The following is a 14,456-nucleotide window of genomic DNA, read 5'->3' on the forward strand; positions in this document are numbered from 1 at the left end:
CGCCACCAGAGAAGCCCTTAAATACAAGAATACAGTCTCTCAGAAAACCTCCTATAGAGACACAGAACTTCAGCTCCAAGTACTAACATCAAAGATTTCAAGGGAGGAGAGGAAGCCAGGTTGAAAGAAGAAGGGGGAGGAGGTGGGAAAGGGGGGTGAAAGGGGTGGCCTTACAGACGTCTCCTGCCACCTACAGACACCCAGGCGTTATGGGACTTTTCCCTGGGCCTCCAGAGAAGGGAGGACTGGAACTCGGCCCTGCCAGAAATCAGACCAGAACAGAACCAGAATTCGAGTTCTCTGCCAAGAGGAGATGATCAGTCTCGAATCCTCAGCTCAGGCTGAGGCCCTTCGACCAGATTCCTGCATCCAGGACCAGGGGACTAGAAAACAGGGAAGGATAGGAAGGGTTAAGGAGAGGAAAGAGAGAGGGAAGGGGAGAGAGCTCAATAAAGTCTCTTGTTCCTTACCGGTCGGGGCACTCTGGCCAGTTGTCCACATCAGGAGGAGACCAGGGACAAAAGGGTCCCAGTTGCAGCCACTGAGTCTGGTCTATTGGCAGGCAAGCTGGCCCCTGAGTACCCCAAGTGGTCAGGATGTCAGTCTCAGTGAAGAAGAGTCCCCGCCAGAGTCACCATTTGTTGTAGGAAGGAATAAAGAAAGGTGGCCTGAGGCATGGCCAGAGGGGAAAAGTGTCAGCCTCAGTCATGTCTGACTCTTTGCGACCCCATGGACTGTATGGCTCACTAGGCTCCACTCTGCATGATATTCTCCAGCAAAGAATACTGCAGTGGGTTGCCATGCCCTCCTCCGGGGGATCTTCCTGACCCAGGGATCGAACCTGCACTGCAGGCGGTTTCTTTACCATCTGAGCCACCAGGGAAATGGTGATTGGAAAAATGTGTGCTCGACATTGTTCCGCGCAGGCATCATCAAGCACCCGCCGCACCGGCCCAAGCTCGCCGATCTGCGCATGCCCCGTTGACGCGTCAGTGGTCCTGTCCGGTGTGAACCGGCTCAGACCGGACTCGATGCCGCCGAAGCCAAGTTCCCGGAAAACCGCTCAGGCCAACGTCTTACTCTTTAGGCTCCGTGCTCCCGCTTGGAGGACGTGTCAGTCTTTAAACGACCTTGAAGGCAGGTGAAATGGACTTAACCGAGGGTTTGGGGTTATCAACAGAAGTGTTTCGTGTATTTTAAAACTCTCTCTTTTCAGAGTTGTTTGTCTATTTGTACCTTTTCCTTTCTCCAAGATCTTGAATGCCTGACTACTTTGTATGAGTCTAACCTAAAAAATCTAAATGTGTATAATAGTTAATGTGCTAAATTGTTCAGCCGTGTCTGACTCTTTGTGACCCCATGGACTGCAGCCCACCGGGCTCCTCTGTCCATGGGAGTCTCCAGGCAAGCATTCTGGAGTGGGTTGCCATTTCCTCCTCCAGGGGATCTTCCCGACCCAGGGATCAAACCTGCGTATCCTGCATTGGCAGGTGGATTCTTTACCACTAGCTCCACTTAGGACGCCCACGATATTTCACATCTATGTATTTTTCTTAAATCGACTTAGCTATGACTCAACCTCGAAGTGAAGAGGGAGGTTTTTCCGCATCATCCAGTTGATCTCTCCTGTCCCGGGCTTTCTGGTCCCTTCAGAGCTTGTCCTCTGCTATATCTGTACCCTGTGGGGCACTGGCACTTTGTCAAGGGTGAGAGCCTGCCATCCTGGAGTCTCACATCCCCAAAGGACTTGTACCCAGTCCCCCTGAGGCCCTGCTTCCTGACCAGCAGTCACCACGCCCAGCCGAGCTGCTGACTGAGAAGGTGAACCTTTGCCCAGTTTAAGTGAGTTCCCCTTCTCCCTGCTTAATCATACAGCTTCTTGTCTGTTCCCACCTGATGAAGAACTTCTAGCATCATCTCATCAAGGATTCCAGGCTGGACGAAAGCAAGAACCAGGTAGAAGATTATCTGCTGGCAAGAAAGTCTGAGATGGGTCAAGCTTCTTTGCTGGCAGGGAGAAGACTCCATGGGGTGATGAAAACTGGCGTTCGTGCGTCTTGTGGCATGTGCTACGAGCTCTGGTTCATCCTGCTTGTTTCTGCTTCGTTTTCCCTGCTAGACCGAAAATTCCTTCAGGTCAGTGTTTCTCTCCTAAAGCTGCGTGTTGGTGCCTTCAGGGCGATAGCAAAAACTAGACTGAGTAGCTTGTAAACAACAGAGGTGATTGCTCGGAGTCCTAGAGTCTGGAAGTCTGAGATCTGGTGCCAGCATGGTGAGGTCCGTCTTCTCACACGATGGACGGGGTTAGGAGCTCGGTGGGGTCTCCTGTGAGTGCATTGATCCCATTTATGGGGGCTCCACTCTTATGACCTAATCACCCCCAACAGGCTCCACCACCTAACACCATCACTTTCGGTGTTAGGGTTCCAACACGTGAATTCTGCAGGGACACCAACATTCAGACAGTTTTATTGTTGTTCAGTTGCTCAGTCGTGACCGACTCTCTGCGACCCCATGGACTGCAGCACGTCAGGCTTCCCTGTCCTTCACCATCTCCCAGAGTTTGCCCAAGTTCATGTCCATTGAGTCAGTGATGCCTTCCAACCATCTCATCCTCTGTTGTCCCCTTCTCCTCCTCAATCTTTCCCAGCATCGGGGTCTTTTCCAGTGAGTTGGATCTTTGCATCAGCTGGCCAGAGTATTGGAGCTTCAGCTTCAGCATCAGTCCTTCCAATGACTGGTTTGATCTCCTTGCAGTCCCAGGGACTCTCAAGAGTCTTCTCCAGCACCACAGTTTGAAAGCATCAGTTATTCCCCTCTCAACCTTTAGTGCTCCATAAACATAATTATATTTCAGTATCAAAAAATGTTACTGAATGCCTGAATACAGGAGAGAAGTACAGTTCTGGAGAATGACTCAGACTGCACCCGTCACTGGCCAGCACTCACTTGCGGACTTTTGTTGATTTCCTTCTGGGACCTCAAACCTAGGGAGTCCAGTTTAATCCACCTTTGGGTGCAATCTGTATTTAAAGAACACCCAAGGGATTTCCAATTGAAGAACCCCTGATATAAATTAGGAATTTCATTTTAAGGGTGAAAAAAATGAAGTTCAGAAAGGTTAAGTGACTTTGCAAAGATCTACCTAGTGATAGGAAAGAGGGACCTCAGTTTGATTTGCGTGTTGTCTCTTTATAAATACATTCTTTGTAATAAAAACAATACTATTTATGCTAAATGTTCTAACCGTATGTAGAAATGTGTAGTAAAAGTCGTTTTCCACCTCTGTTTCTCAGACTCCCACTTCTGTCTCCCCGGAGAGAATCACAAATCATATTTCCTACTAATCCTTTCTGATATTATATATATAATGATAAAAATATACATATGCATAAATGCATCACACAGGATACTATAGTATACATACTCATATAATTTGTTGTTTTTTTCCCTCTCCAAATCTTTTCATATCAGCATTCATGCATGATGCCTATGATTTATGCACACCTTTATATTTGCATATAAGATGTTTGAAAAGCAAACCTAGGAAATGCAATTCATGATCCGCTCTGGGGAATAAAAACGGGACTCTGAGAGATAAAGAAGGGAAATTGGTTTTCACCATACATCTTTATACACTGTTTGAATTTTTAGCATAAATATGTATATTCTTTAGAGCAAAAACAATGTTCTGTATTTTTGAAAAGACATGCAAGCCAAACCAGGACCCTTTCTCATCCTTGTCACTAGATGTATCTTTTCAAATCAGCATCTGTACGTTCACTTAATTTCTTAAGTAACTTCGCTTTTTAAGGATGAAAGCATTTGGTAAAGTGACTAGTCTATAACTGCTGGTTTTCAAATATATAATGATTTTCAAATACAGGTTTGCTTATTTTGTTAAGAATAGAAATGTCTACCTGTCATGTAGGGATGACCCAGGCTCATGTCAGAGACGTTGGCAAAGGGTGGATTGTGATCTAGGGCTTCCTTGGTGGCTCAAGTGGTACAAAATCTGCCTACCAATGCAAGAGACATAGGTTTGTTCCCTGGGTCGGGGAGATCCCTGGAGGAGGTAACGGCAACCTGCTCCAGTATTCTTGCCTGGAGAAGCCCGTGGACAGAGGAGCCTGGCCAGACTACAGTCCATGGGGTCACGAAGAGCTGGAGACAGCTGAAGTGACTGAGCATGCATGGGCTATGATTCTGGAAAGAAAGGGGTGAAGATGAACTTTACCGTTGGAACACTGTCATGGATAAATTTTACACTCACTGTAAAATTTATTCCAGCAAAGAGAAAACAAGATGTGCTTACCAATTTTATAAAGGGAGGAGGCAAAATAGAAAGTTGAGAAGTTGGTAAATTACGGGCTTTTGACATTTTGGGGAAAGATTCATGTTAAAAGTAGTTGAGCAAAAAATGAAAGTCAAAAGCTTCTCTGAACTTTATTCCACGTTAATTTCGACCAGAAAGGATCTAGTGATGTAATAGTAATAGGACTATGAAGGAAAATAGTCATGTTATGAAGTTCATAGCGACAATGAAAGAGAAATCTGGCAACAGGTGTAACAGTTGTTGGCTTATTAAAATGTGCATGTTTGCACATTTGAAGTGTTATACTTTGCAAACTCCTGTTTGTGTATGTTTAAGCTTTGGTCACTCAGATAGCAGTCCTGGCTTAAATGTGCTGTATTAATTGGTTCCAAAGTTCCTCTCTTAAATTTTTTTCTTCATTTTTAATTTTTTTAAAAAAACAAGCTTGTTTTGATGTTTTTATTGTGGTAAAATGTATATAACAAAACTCATTATTTTGTTCATTTTAAGCGTGCAATTTAGTGGCATTAAGTACAGTGACATTTTTGGCTAACCATTCAGTATGATCTGTTTTCAGGATTTGTTCTCATCCTGAATAGAAACTCTGTACCCACAGAACAGTAACTCTCCATTTCTCGTGCTCCAGCCTCTGGTGACACCTACGTTTGGTCTCTGTGAATTTGCCTATTCTAAATACTTGATAGAAAGGTAGACATACAATATTTGTCTTTTTGTATCTGGTTCATTTCACTTAGGATAGTGTTCTGCAGATTCGCCCACATTGTAGCATGGATTAAAATTTCACTCCTTTTGGCAGCTGAGTGATACTCCATTGCATGCATATGCCACATTTAAAAGTCCGTTCACCCCTTGGCACTTGGGCTGATGTACAGGTATCCGTTTGAGTCTCTCGTTTCAATTCTTTCGGGTCTGTCCTCACAAGTGAAGTTGCTGGATCCCATGCAAATCCCGTTTACCTTTTTGAGCTAACCGAGACACGTGCTTACCACAGTCCTTGCACTGTCTCACTCCACCAGGAGTGCCTGCGGCTCCACTGTCCCCATGTCCTCACGTGCACTTCCTGTTTCCACCCATCCTCCTCCCTCCGTTTTTAAGCTTTTTCTTTTCCTGTGGACCATTTTATAAAGGTCTTTATTGAATTTGTTACAATATTGTTTCCACTTTATGTTTTGGTGTTTTGGCTGCCAGGCATGCAGGATCTTAGCTGCCCCATCAGGGACTGAACCCACACCGCCTGCATTGGAAGCATGGGGTTTTAACCACTGGACAACCAGGGAAGTCCTGCTCCTTCCCCACTTTGGATCATAGCTGTCCGAGGGGATGTGAAGTAGTGTCTCACCTTTCATTTGCATTTGCCCAGTGACTAAAGATGTTGAGGGCTTCCTTTGTGGCTCAGTTGGTAAAGAATCTGCCTGCAATGCAGGAGACCCTGATTTGATTCCTGGGTCAGGAAGATCTGCTGGAGAAGGGGTAGGCTACCCACTCCAGGGTTCTTGGGCTTCCCTGGTGGCTCAGCAGGTAAAGAAAGATGTTAAGCATCTTTTTGTATGCTTATTGGCTGTTGTTCATCTTTGGAGAAATGCCTGCTCAAGTCCTTAGCTTAGGTAACACCTTGGTTGTTACGTTTGTTCCTGTGGAGTTGTCCAGTGTTGGCCTTTTTCCTGTTAAGGCTCCTGTGGCCTGGGCATCCTGACAGGGAGAGGGCACTGCTGATCATCTGGGTTGTTAGAGAGTGGAGGGCGGGTTCTGGAAACCTTCCCTTCTGCTGTCTCTTGGCTCATACTGTGTGCGGGGTCATGGTTCCCTTACCACCAGCTGACAGCATCCTGGGTGCTCAGGGTCCCATGGACGTGCTCGGGGAGTAGCCCTACCCCAGGCAGGCTCATCCAGTGACTGCTGGGAGTTAGCAGGAAACCAGTCACCTGGGATGGGATGACTGGGAGACATACATTCTGCCCTGGACCCTAGAGCTCCCCAGCAGGAATCAGGGTGTTTACTCTCAGTGGTAACTAGCTTCATAATGATTCTTTTTTTGTTAAATTTATTTTTCTTACTGGAGTATATTTGCTTTGCAATGTTGTGTTAATTTCTGCTGTGCAACAACATGAACCAGCCACGTGGATGCATTTATCTCCGTCCTCTTGAGTCCACCTCCTACCCCCATCCCAGCCCTCTAGGTCATCACAGAGCACCAAGCTGAGCTCCCTGTGCTATACAGCAGCTTCCCACTAACTCTATTTCACACATAGTAATGCATATTGTTCTTTTTCAGTCACTCAGTCATGTCCGATTCTTTGCAAACCCCCCAGACTGCAGTACGCCAGGCTTCCCTGTCCTCCACTATCTCCTGGAACTTGCTCAAACTCATGTCCATTGAGTCCAACCATCTCATCCTCTGTCGGCCCCTTCTTCTCTTGCCTTCAATCCCTCCCAGCATCAGGGTCTTTTCTAATGAGTCGGCTCTTCACATCAGGTGGCCCAAGTACTGGAGTTTCAGCTTCAGCATCAGTCCTTCCAATGAATATTCAGAACTTATTTCCTTTAGGATTGACTGGTTTGATCTCCTTGCAGTCCATGGGACTCTCAAGAGTCCTTGGAAGAACATCTATGACCAACCTAGACAGCGTATTAAAAAGCAGAGACATTACTTTGCCGACAAAGGTCCGTCTAGTCAAAGCTGTGGTTTTTCCAGTGGTCACGTATGGATGTGAGAGTTGGACCGTAAAGAAGGCTGAGCGCTGAGGACTTGATGCCTCTGAGCTGCGGTGCCGGGGAGGACTCTGGTGAGAGTGCATACATCCGTGCCACCCCCTCCTTCCCCACTGCGTGCGCAAGTCTGCTCTCTGGGTCTGTGTCTCTATTCCTGCCCTGCAAATAGGTTCATCAAATAAGAGTTCTTTGTTTCTTTTTCTTCCCAGTCTCATTTCCCCGTTTTCTGGCTGTCTCATCTCCTTCCAAACAACTTGCATGTGAAGGCTCGTCTTGTGGTGTCCTCTGGGTGATCCTAGCTAAGCTGGAAGCCCAGGCTGAGTGTAGGCCGCAGACAGGCTGGGGGGGCGGGGGTGGGTTTAGAGCCTCCTTCAGGTACTGTCTCTCCAGGATCTTCCCCCGCTGGACTCTGAAAATAGCTCCTTTTCTTGGTGGGATAGAATGGGTGTGGCCTCCAGCAGGCAATTGCTACTCTGCACTACATATGAAAATCCTTTGCTCTTGTTTTCTATGGAAAAGCTGGTTTGGGTTTATTAATTTTGGCTTCTGTATACTTTTCCAATACAATGTCCCACCATTAGACCAGAGAGTGGCTTACTACCAGAGCCTGCGTACAACATCTGAAAATAAGATACTCTTCCAAAATTTCGAGCAGTGGATAAATATGACCTCATGGCTCAGCATTTCACAGGCGATTTGTCGTTTACCGCTTGTTACTATGATGGTTTCCATGTTACAGATGAGCAAACTGAGACTTAAAATATCTGGAACAATACATCCCAGCTGTGATTTTTATGACGTGACAATGTTGATTCTATCATTCAAATATCATTTCAATCCACTAATGGGACATAGACAGAGGGTGTCTTAGACTTGTGTGTACAACAGAAGTGGAAGGAATAACTAATATGCTAGGTAAACGACTTGGGTTTCAAATATCTTGACATTTTTAATTTAGGCAAAAAAATTACAGCACAAGTATAGGATGTGGGAGCCCTGGCTAGACAGCAGTTGACCACAAGTTTTACATGAGCCAGCAGTGTGATGTGGCTACTCTAACACAGTGTTCAGCATCATTGTCAGAGGCGTCTGACCAGAAGCTGGGTGTGCTCCTCCTTGGTCAGGTCAGATGTGCTCATTGGAAGGGCCGAAATTTAATGAGAGATCTTGCTGATGCAGGACGCTACCAGGGGACTTTCAGCATGGCAAAATATTCTGGAAGCCCTTGCTGTGTGAGCAGCGCTTAGGGTACAAGCGTTTATTCATCGGTGTCTGGGAGGCAGACAAACCTAAAGCAAACCTAGCTCCTTCACTTTGTAGCTCTGGAACCTCACATGAGATACTCTCTGTACCCCTGTTTCCTGTAAAGTTGCAACACGAACACCTGCCCTTAGAGATCCTGTATGTGCAGATAAGAAACTGTAGGCAAAGTGTTCGGCATATACTGGCTGTGCAGTGAATGGTGGTTTTCATTCTTTCACATGTTTGGGGGTTTGTTAAGCAAGGAATTAGCTCCTCCCCATTCCCAAGACAAAATTGGGACCATAGGGAGTTTTAGGGGAGAAATTTTCATTTCACTCTTAGGGGTTGTTTAGCCGTTAAGTCGTGTCCGACTCTTTGTGACCCTGTGGACTTTAGCCTGCCAGGCTCCTCTGTCTATGGGTTTCTCCAGGCAAGAACACTGGAGTGGGTTGTCGTTTCCTTCTCCAGGAGATCTTACTGACCCAGGGATCAACCCCAGGTCTCCTACATTGGCAGGCGGATTCTTTACCACTGAGCCACCAGGGAAGCCCCACTAATAATTCAATTGTTTACAAAATGCAGATGCCTCAAACATCTGGCCTCTGCCTAGAACTGCACACTTGTATGGCCAGTCTACACAGCAGGTATTTTAAACACAACGGGGTCAAAGCAGAATTCTTGGGTTACATGCGTTGCCTGCCTGGGTGTGTGCTAAGGTGCTTCAGTCATGTTCGACTCTTTGTGACCCTATGACCCCAGGCTCCTCTGTCCAGGGGATCTCCAGGCAAGAATACTGGAGGGGGTTGCCATGCCCTCCTTTAGGGGATCTTCTCAAGCCAGGGATCGAACCCCTGTCTCTTACATCTCCTGATTGGCAGGTGAGTTCTTGACCACTAGCACCAATTGGGAAACCCAAACCTGGTCAACCTTCAGCTTTCCCATACCAGCAATTTTACCACCTGCTCAGCTGTTCAAATCAAATGTCTTCGAGTTCTGGGCAGTTTTTCTTTCTCTTACTCCCCTCCCCCACCCCAAACCACACCAAGTTCTGAGTCTTTTTAACCCTGATCTCCCAATATACTGCAAGTCCATCAGCTTCCATCTCCAAGGTCACTGTCACAACCCAAGCCATCAGAATATACATATGTGTGTGTATTTCTGATTCAACTTTGCAGTTGTTTTCCTTGCTTCTATCCCTATTGCTTTCAATTACGTTCTCTCCACGTGAGCAATGAAGTCCCCTGTTTAAAACTGTTTAATTAAAATTTTGCTTCTTTAATTTTACTTTATGTTAATTTTGGTGAAAAACTTCTACAAGTGGAAATTTCTCTTTTTTATAGATCACAAGGAAAAGCAAGACAAAAGTTTTATTGTCTTTTATTTACCATTTTCAAAATATTCATTTGGTTCTCTATCATCCTGCAAATGTGACTGATGGGGTCCTTTTTTCCCTTAGTGTCATTATAAATTTACAGATTTTAATGTGTCTGTAGCGTTTTAATCCCTTGTATTATGATTCTCATTTTTCTAATGAGAATTTTCCCATTAGAAAAATTTCCCATCCTTAATTGGGATTTCTAATTTCTAATTTTCCCATCCTTAATTGGCATTTCTTTTTAAAAAATTTTTATTGGAGTACAGTTGCTTTGATAGCAGCTTCTCATTGCTCTGAGAGGAGAATCCTCAGTCCTTACCTCACCCTGCCAAGCCCAGCACTGATCGGCCTCTGCCCAGGGCTCCAGCTTCACCTTCCCGCATCCTTGGTCCGGCCCGCGCGTTACGCTGTTTATTTCATCTCCTTGCGCTCGGCTGAGAGGATTCCCATTAGGCCCTTCATCTCAGCTCTTCCCTCTGTTCAGAACACTTTTCTCTCTGAACGCTGATGTCACGTGCTTTCAGAAGCCCTCCTTGATCGCCTGAGCTTTAGGAGCTATGCAGTCGCCCTCACATTATTCTATTTCAATGCTTCGAATTCCATGTATTACTGTCTTACGATTTCCTGTCCGTTAAAGCACTCCCAGCACGTGTGGGAGTGCTTAAATAGACGTGTGTAATACAGAGACGCATGAGTAATGGGGGAGCGAACCGCAGAGCCGCAGGCTGCTTGCTAATGAGAATGTACGACCACATACAAGCACGTCCTCTCTGGTGACTGTGTATTAACTTACATTATAGAAAAGATTCCTGCCCTGAGTCAGAGGACCAACTAGATGAGCACTGTGTCATCTTCTAAGCCTCATATACTGTGGTTTCGTTAATGATTTCCATCTTCAACAGCTCAAAATTTAGCTGTGAAGAAATCAGTGATCTGCTTCATATTTTTTTTTAAAGAAATTTAAAAGGGAAGAAGCATGGAAGGAGAGAAGAGAAAGGCCTCTAGGACAAATGTAAATTTGAAAATGGGTGGATTAACACAAACAGGTTAATGAGTGGATTTTGTATGACTTTAGTTGCTGGAGCTAAGACAAATACCACACAGCCTCCAGCACTCAAAGCCACGGCTATCCATCCGCACGAGCCTCCACCACGCACGTTTTTCTGACTGTGTCTGCCTCAGATGTTGGCGTTTGTACTTTTCTATAAAAATCATCAAAACAGCAGAGATGCCTTCTCTTCTATGGACTTCATCTGTTCCTCGTTTCAACTGTATAAATATCATTTGCATGTCCTGGGTTTCTGACCCCTACCAGTGGAGACCAAATCGATTACCCACGAGCCGCTCAATTTGCAATCATTTAAAATTCCAGGCTCTATCTGGCGCGAACGACGAACAATGGAAACTTGTCCTGGTGCTCTGACTCGGTCTGTTTCTTTCATTTCCCTTTTGATTTGTTCCCTTTTCATCCTTCCCAGTTTTCTGCCTTTTTCTTTTCTGCATGCCATGCCCCCTGCACGCCTTACGGCAACTCCTATCCCCTTTCAGTAGCCATTTCATTTTTGGTCACCAAACAAAAGTGTTCAGTGACCTTCACGTCCACAAGGTCGGTTCATCCCAGTCTGCTGGAGGCAGGTGTCCCTGCGTCAGGGAGGCAGAGGGGACCGAGGCCAGATCCTGGCCGTGGGCTGCGTGTGGCTGGCCCGCCGGGTGGTGACATCGCTCACTCGGGGCCCCGCACAGCTCCACGGGCAACCTGGTCTGTGTTTAATCTGCTCCGACCACAGAGCAAATGTTTTAAATAAAGTCTCTGCCCGAGTGAGTCACTACTCTTCTGGCTTTTATATGACATACCGAGGAGTGATGGTTTACTTTGCCTGAGTAACAAAATTAATATAAGAGAAACATTTTTGTTATGTGGTATCTTTAAAAAAAAAAATACAGAAAAGAAGAAAGAAGAGACATATGGGCCTGAGCAGTGAGATTTGGATGAAAAAGTTCCACTTGACACAAGGGAAATAATGAAAAAAAAATGTAGTAAATTTTTTTTTGGCAGGGAAGGGTGAAAAAGGATCAACAAGAAGAAGTAGGAAAAACCCCTGCACTTTCACCAAACAGCTGCTGTGCCTCCAATAGTGTCCCTTATGTCATTTAAGGTCATAGTCTCTAAGAAGCGTCATCTATTATATTATCGGTTTTGAAAGAGATGTTTTGTGTTCAAAACCTTGTCAGTTTCCAGGGTGCGTGTGTGTTCCTTGGAGTCTGTTACAGTAGAGGAGCTTGTTGGTGTTTTCTCGTCTCTCCTTAGGGAGCTGGTTTAGGGATAAATGCAGGCAGTGGTGGCTGCCCTCCTCTGACTTGGAGAAAGTTTCTGTGCTATTTTGTTTGACTTGAAACAGCCAACTTCTGTAATATCAGCTTGGTTTTCATGCCTTCTGAAGTCCAAACCACATGTTCTCCATCCAATGGACAGAATGTAGCTTGAAGACACACAAAGGTGTTTGGGGTGCCCGAGTGATTAAGTTCACTTACAAGTGAGAAGTGTGGTGTGTGGGCTCGTCTGTATATCAATTTCGTTTTTCTGTGAACGGAATCTTGATTCTAAAATGAAAGGGAATTTCTTTTGGCCCCGATCTTGCCTCCATCCAAGGAAGACACAACTGATTAAAAAAAAAAAAAGAAAGAAAAAGATGTCTTTGCCCGGCTCGGCAAGTTCTGCAAGGAAAGAGAAGCCCAGTATGAAATGGCAGATGTGGGGAAGATCAAAGAAACTTCCCAAGCCTGACCTTCGAGCGAGGACAGGCTCAGAGTGCACCCGGCCTCTGCAGCCGGGAGTCGGCTCTCGCCCAGCAGTCACCTTAAGAGGGTCCCCGTGGGCGGCGGCTTCCCTCTGGGAGATCCATCGCCCTCATCTCAGAGTGAGACCCGCACGCCTGCCCGCTTCCACACAGTAGGAAGAGCTGAGAGCGTATCTGCAAAGTACTAGCATGTTGCTGGCGTGTAATAATGCTCATCTAATGATTCCACAGATGTTGGTTTTATTATAAAGTACCTGCTGAGAGCATCTCTCAAGGCCCCTTTCTCTTCCCTCGCCTGGTGTGATGTTTACACAAACATCGATTATATGTCCACATAATAGCATTGAAAAAGTCTAAGTTTAAAAGCAGCGTCAGTCACAATAGCACCATTTTTAAGTTGCACATAATGACTTCTATTTGTTCATTTATTTTTTCGGAGACTGTGTATGAGCCTGCAATGACTCAAGCTTGATAAGTAGTTGAATGGGCCTGACTACAACACGTTTGGAAAGGAACTTTAACAATGTAGGATTAAGTTAGGATTAATGGCAGTCAGTTTCATTAATCATTTTTCATAAGAGGCAATGCAGCACAATTGACCCTTGAACAAGACACATTTGAACTGTTCCTGGGTCCACTTAGACTTGCAGTTTTTTCGGTAGTAAATACCACAGTGCTACAAGATCGTGGTTGAATCTGCAGACGTGGAGTCCTGGACATGGATGAGCTGGGTGTGTACAGACGGCTGACTGGATTGATGAACTGGGTACATACAGACGGCTGGCTGACTGGATAATCTGGATATATGCAGATGGCTGACTATGAATTGATGAACTAGGTATATACAGATGGCTGATTGTTGACTATGGATTATGCTTGGACTTTAAGCTGGGTGGGGAGGGTTGACACCCCTAACTCCATGATTTTCAAGTGTCAGTGTGCTTTTGAAGGTAAATTTAAAGTCAGACACTTAAGTCTAGGAAGGCAGTCCAGTGCTCTAGGCAAAAATTGAATTCATGACCCAGAGTAGGGATTTTCAGATGGTCTTCCATGGAGCCCTAAGCTTTTGTACTGCCTTAGGGTTGAGGGTATGTCTCTGTGTGTGTGTCTTTATGTGTGTGTTGGGTTTGTGTGTATGTCTGTGTATGTGTCTGTGTGTCTGTCTTTCTGTGTGTGCATCTGTGTGTATGTGTGTATGTTTATGTGTGTGTATCTTCCTGTCTACCTGTATCTTTGTGTGTGTGTGTCTGTGTGTGTCTTTGTGTGTGTCTGTGTGTGTCTTGGGGACTGGAAGGCCTGCCCGCCCTCTCTTCTGCCGCACCATCTCATTCACAGCAGTTTCATTTTATTTGTACTGGTAACATTTTTCTCCAAAAAAGTCTCAGGGCTAAAAATAGTTATGAAAACCACTGAGCAGTTAAACAAAGACAAGACCCGCACAGCTGACAGTGATCCTCAGGACAGGCAGCAGGTAGCCGGCAGGGTCTGCTGCAGGGGCCAGCGCTGGCCGGCACACAGGGGTTTTTCCATTACCTTTCAAGGGTAATTTGGGCCCTGAGGACGGGAACCTTAACTGCTGACGGGAGAGAGGACTGCTCGGGAGTTCAGTTGTTGATAGGAAAATTACAGGGAACGAGTCGGCAACGTCATTGAGGCAAGAACACATCTTGTGTTAAATTGGGCTGTAAAGGTCTGAACCATAAGCAGCGACATCTGATCCAGTCAGCTCTGGCCTGGGAAGAGCTGTGGTTCCAGGACCCAGGGAGGGGCCCGATCTGCAAGGGGGGGTCCTACTTGCTGCCCTTCAAGAGCTGGGCGTGGGAACATTTCAGGAGCGTCACCTGGGCAATTTGTTTAAAATGCAGTTCGTGTGTTCCTCCACCAGCTCGCTGCATCTGGACCTCAGGCTGAGATCCAGAAACTTGCTCTTTTTAACAAAATGTGTGTCCTGGTGAATCTGATACCCTTTAGTGTGTCAGGACAACCTGCCAAGTTT

At 45.8% G+C, this 14,456-nt stretch overlaps 1 long non-coding RNA gene across 27 annotated transcripts in view; it reads left to right on the top strand.

Moving 5' to 3' along the window:
- The first annotated feature begins 966 nt into the window (after positions 1-966).
- Positions 967-14,456, top strand: part of LOC147350957 (uncharacterized) — a 210,235-nt gene continuing 196,745 nt past the window's right edge. For 7 of the 27 annotated variants that reach the window (XR_015147076.1, XR_015147069.1, XR_015147065.1 and 4 more), the window contains exons 1-2: positions 992-1,141; positions 1,876-2,136. This is a non-coding gene — a long non-coding RNA (uncharacterized LOC147350957). Of the gene's footprint in view, positions 1,142-1,875; positions 2,137-14,456 lie in introns of all 27 variants that reach the window. The other 20 variants (XR_015147066.1, XR_015147064.1, XR_015147074.1 and 17 more) reach the window with 6 other exon arrangements.

Source organism: Bos grunniens, chromosome 19 (genome assembly GCF_055505025.1).
Source record: "Bos grunniens cultivar Pamir isolate PY7600 chromosome 19, Bosgru_T2T1.0, whole genome shotgun sequence".
NCBI classification, from domain to species: domain Eukaryota; kingdom Metazoa; phylum Chordata; class Mammalia; order Artiodactyla; family Bovidae; genus Bos; species Bos grunniens.